A 5,595-nucleotide genomic window follows, 5' to 3' on the forward strand; every position below is an offset into this window, starting at 1 on the left:
AAAGTGGCATTTATYATTTCCTACARGTGAAAGCATTTCCTCTCAGAGTAACAGTCACGCAYATTCAAACTACCATGTAAATGAGCTTTCACTAAACCTAAATCAGCCACAGATATACTCTCACAGCCAACAGAGTGACATGATGGATAGCTCACCAGAAAAACTCATTGTCAAAAACTTAAGCTCTGCAAGTCATAGTTCAGCACAAATAAAAATTTGCATAAAGCTCCAGACATTGGAACTTGTTTGCTGACAATAAAACAGCCTTAATCAATCACTTGTCAGCTTCAGATCMCCAAATGATGTTTTTTTTCTTCTTCTGAAAGTAATTAAGGGTTCCATATCAGAMAATTAAGAGAATTTTGAACTCCAAAGTTAGTCAGATACTTTTTCACATCCTCGTGATTTTGCTGCTGCTGTYAAAATAACTAAGGCCTTTCTACTAAACAAATGTTTTTCTTCTTGACATAATAGGATTTTGTGCCATGAAGGGGAAAAAAGAAACATAAAATGAAACCTTATATGAAATGTCAAAACAAAAGAGGATAGAATCTTACATTTTTCTGTCTTTAACTTCTAACGGGAGTCTCATGCTTGTCTTGATTTAGCTTCATAACAAAGAACCCATTGAGTCTTGAGGCAAGAGTGGAAAAGCCGCTAAAAATGTCAAAAAAAATCCAAATAGCTGTCAGTCATCACAACATTATCAGGTCAGTAAGACAGTGACAATATTATTCAAACTGCATAGTTTGTGGTCTTTGTATAGAACAGAATCATTATCCTCAAGAAATAAATGTTATGTTACTGCATGTACTTTTTTGCTCAGTTTTGCACCAAAGATTGATTGTGTCTTTGCTAKTGCTTATATATGTTGCTTATATATCTCTTTCTTGTCCACTAATTATGTCTGTGTCCCCATACAATTTGTCTTGACATTAGAATGCTGGAGGAAATCATCACACCCACTTGTACCTGCCACGTCATTGTATTTTACTCAATTTTGGGATGAATAATCTATTATTTTCTTTGACAGTAAAAGGGGTTTTGCTTTAAAAAGTAGCCAATGGTAAATGGTATGAAAACCACTCTAGACTTTTAAGTTATTTACTTTCTTCCACAAGACTGAACCCCAGTGTCAGAATCATATTTTGTCCTCTTTAGTGATCATAGCAACATTCCTGCTGGGGAATGTGGCTTGTTKTCATTGTTTTGTTTACTTTGCATAGGTCTCCAATCTTGTTTGATTCTTAGCTACTCATATGACAGAAGCTCTTTTKGTTTTTCTTGTTTCGTCTTCTTGCATCTCTTGAGAACTGAAAATAGGACAAGACTATCGGGTCTTATACTATGTACTGAATTCATGCTGCTCTAATCCACTCACCCGCCACAGACATGTCTTCATATAGAATTTAGCACAAACAATACTTGCCCCTTAATATGTTTCTTCTGGGATTTTATTTTCGACACATTTAAATGTATTGAATCATCAAATACATTTCTGACAAAGAACACCGGAGTAAACACAAAGAGACGCTTTCAGATGACAATTTAATTGATCAAATAATAAATTGTAAAAACAAAATTGTCCCTGAAATATGTTAGCAGGAAAATGATATGTTGAAAACTGCCTTTTTGTCTATTCGAGTTATCTGCGTTTTACAATAACATTTATTATCTGATTTGAAACCATTAGCTGCGGCAAAAAACCTAAAACAGAGGAACTCCATAAAAGAGTAATGTCTATAYCTATTTGTCCCCCCTAGTTAGCCATTCAAAGACACTTAGTTCAACCAACCAAAAGAAGTTTTGTTGTGGATGTGGAGAATCTATCCCATGTCTGTACCTCATCTACTAACTTTTTGTGTCCTCGCCACCATATTCAGTGGCAGTAAATGGCACCAGCTAACAAACACATTGTCTGAAATCTGCCACTGACATTGGGATGCCAGCTTTAGGCATGTCAGGCCTTTGGGCATTGGGATTGGGTTTCTCCAGACCCCCTTGTCAAAGGATTAGCTCATACTCTGATCATCGGGAATGCAGAACTGTTCCTCCTCTTTTCTCCAATGCCACTGCTTCTGCACACATTCCTTTGTACAATTTTCATGCCTGGTGAAATTTTGCTAATACTTGGCAGCAGTCTTACTATACTCCCTGTTCCACTTTCTTTGATTTCCTCCCAGCCCTCTTACCCTTTACACCACCCACCCCCATGACTGTCTCTTTCTCCATCACTTCCTCTTCTCTTCTTCAACTGTGTGTTGATGAGCTTGAGAACTGTTTTTTTTTTTTTTTTTTAGGGAAGGAAGAGGGATTATGCTAAGCCCCAACTCGGGGAGACCAGTCTTATCTTGCCTGTAGCAGCTCCATGCACTAGAGAAAAAACAGGCTGAAAGAGAGCAAAGCTACAGGCCAGGAGGTGGGAGGGGGAAAAAAGATGAGCATGGCCACTACTACAAAACATGATCAAGCTCTACAATATTGTCAGGTAATTTGGCTGACATCAGGTAAGTTTGTTTTCTACGTATGTAAGACAGTCTCTTCTCTAAATGTGAATGGTGCCATGTGCATAAAAAAAGSTAAGATTATTCCCCTTTTCTTGACTACAACAGAGATCTATAAGTTATCAGTCAACTACAGACTGATAACTTATAGATTTATCAGTAAGTTTTTCATCATCAGTCTCAAATTTCCAATTGAGTGGACTATGTCCCACACAGATCTAAGATTTGATACATGAAGTCGGAAGTTGGACTGAAGCTTAGGGGGTTGATATAGAGCCCAACACATAAAACATGTGTTGGTTGTTCCCCTTTCTAAGAATTAGACGCATAAGAGGTGTATGGGACCCATTGCTGATAATTGTTGCAACCCACATCAGAAGCATCTGGTATTCAACCACACTCTCAAGCATCCCTTCAACTCAAGAAATCATTCATTCATCCATGGTGACAATCTCCATGGATGGATGAAGCAGCGAATGCCGTGTGACGGACTGGAGAGGTTACAGTCCAGGGCAACACTAAGACACTCAGAATGAACAACTCATGGATAAATGGGACCAGTTAACCTAACATGGATATTTTCAAACTGTAAGTACTTAAATTAAAACAATGTATATTTGCATGCATATATGTGGAATACTGGCTTTAAGACAATAATTGTTAATAACTCCAAAAAAAACATATCACTATGGGCACAYGCTTTATTTATCTTATAAAAAATATCAAACRATGAATACTGTTTTAAAATYCTTTCCATCGTTATGCTAACAGCAACTTTGCAAAACTGTTTGAAATAACAGAAAGGTTTTTCATCATCAGTCTCCAGACCTGATGTTTGACAGGTAGGAATGCCATCATGATGAGATATTTTACAGTATATGGCAGTGTGCTATATCTTTACAGAGGCAACCCTGTGTAAGTCACAGTATTGGAGTGACCCAAGTGGCCCTGGGGTTATTAAAAGGGCAGGGTGAGGTATCAATGGGGGGAGCTAAAGGGCCACAAAGCCTCTTTCTTCACTCTTCCTCCTGATCCTATCACTCCATTCCTTGGCTGCGGAGATGAAAGACTATCCTGTAATTGGAGAGTCAGGAGCAAGTGGAAGTAATGAGAAAGTTAAAAAAGGGAATGGGGTAAAGAGTGCTTGAGGAGTAGGTTTGGACAGAGTGAAAGAGAAAATGCCTTTGATTTCCTCAAATTAAATGAAGAAAAATAGCCMAGCCTTGCTTCTCTATAAGGCCGGACTTTGAGTGACAGTGTAGCAACGTGAGGTTTCCCGGCTGTAATAACTTGCCTTTGTGAGGAGAACTCAACGCTTTGTCTTCCTTTTTGCTGGGGCCCAGGGTCCAGGGATCAGCCTTGACTTATTATGACTAGCTTTTGTCCTTCATAAGCTGTGGGAGACTTGACTTGCCCTTTCGCCTGTCATCCGAACTGTGATCCCATACTGTGGCAGGTCTCCATGCAAAGAAATGATGGAACGACAGCAAGGACAAGGCCAAACTATGTAGACTTCATGTACAAAATTGTATCATTGTACAAGTCTTGCTACAAAGTCCGAGGCTGATGGATGCCCTCTTAAATGTGTAAAGAATATTATTTAGCTTGTTTTTTTTGAATAGTCATCTRTGATATGAAAATCTTTTTGGTCTAAATAATAATCTTCCCCCAGGTAAGGGGTCTCAAACTCCATTTCACAGTCCTTGTGACTTAAATGGTGAAACTACCTCACAAGTATACCATGAAGCTCTGGAGAGCTCTGCTAATGAGCTAATATTGGAGCCAGGTGCTGAAGCACAAAGATATCTAAAAGTTGCAGGACAGCRTCCCTTGCTGACTCTAGTCATGAAAATGACTAGAGTTTGAGACCTGTGYCTCTGGTACATATTGACTTTTTTCCATTGGCATTGACACTGCACTTCACAAATACATCTAAATATGAGGTCTTGCTGAGATTTGTCTGCTATACCATATTCACAAATGTCATTTCTACTTTTAATGAAACATTGCCATTTTTTCACCTATTTAAGAACTTTATGAAGAAAAARATTAGCAATGGATTCTAACACTACATTTGAGAAGCAGAGCATATGTAATCAAATAAAGATTTGATATGTTTTTTGGGGGTTTTTTTGTTGGACAATAACAGATAAGATTATTTTGCCTTGAATATTTACTTATTTTCAACTGGAGTTTTTAAGTGTCTTGTTGGATTTTTAWAGTGATGGATCTGGTCACTTATCTCAAATTTACATCCTAAAGGCTGAAGTCTCCTTATATCATAATTTATAACAGTAAATTACAGCCACACTTAATAATTGCTACACCTGACTGTTATAAGGCCCAAATACTTTCAACAAATATGTTAAAGGAACTTAGTATTGAATGGGTTTGTAGAAAAATGGCCATCAGTTACTGTGGACCAACATCAACTCCTTTCTGCTTTATGAATAATTATTTATAGTGACCTATGGCTTTGGCAATAGCCAATAGCAWTAGGGAAAWWWTYMARSYWRKWRGKTYMRKTWAAAWRRAAAMCCYTTTKGRAMMMCMRKTYMWWAAAAAAAASCTAAGAAAATTGATTTATTTCTTAATATGCTTCCATTAATCACAATTTTCTTTCTCAGCAGTTAAATAMAATTTAGTYGCTCTAATTTCAGCATGAGGTCAGAACAGTTGCTGCACACATGCACATGAAACATGCGCCAAAGTGTATTTTCACACATCCATTTGCACAGACTCTTYAGTCACTAAACTGTCTTTAAAAATGACATCACTAAACAAAATAGATCCAAACCTGCAAAAAAAAWTCAATGTTTTCCACCTGGTCACCCCTTCTCATTTTCATTCAACCATCTTCACAGCCTATCAAGTTAACGTTAAGATGTAATTAGCTGTAAACTGAATGAAATATCAAGTGAAGGAACAGTTGAGTTAAGCGACTGCTGGGGAAGAAAAACACAGCCGTTTTCAGTCATGGCAGGTGTTTTCTCCTGGGTCAAACCGAAATGAAAATGAATGTTTGAAATGCATTTCACAAGGACTGAGAATGGAGGGGCAGAAAAAAAGGAAGCATTTGAGCATTGGAAGT

The 5,595-nt window shown here is 37.6% G+C and overlaps 1 long non-coding RNA gene across 1 annotated transcript; it reads left to right on the plus strand.

The window, feature by feature from the left end:
- The first annotated feature begins 635 nt into the window (after positions 1–635).
- LOC108166212 (uncharacterized) lies at positions 636–4,950 on the plus strand. The gene is made up of 3 exons (XR_001776504.1): positions 636–710; positions 2,301–2,488; positions 2,721–4,950. It is a non-coding gene; the product is annotated as an uncharacterized LOC108166212 (long non-coding RNA).
- The last annotated feature ends 645 nt before the right edge of the window (positions 4,951–5,595 follow it).

Source organism: Poecilia reticulata, linkage group LG4 (assembly GCF_000633615.1).
Source record: "Poecilia reticulata strain Guanapo linkage group LG4, Guppy_female_1.0+MT, whole genome shotgun sequence".
NCBI classification, from domain to species: domain Eukaryota; kingdom Metazoa; phylum Chordata; class Actinopteri; order Cyprinodontiformes; family Poeciliidae; genus Poecilia; species Poecilia reticulata.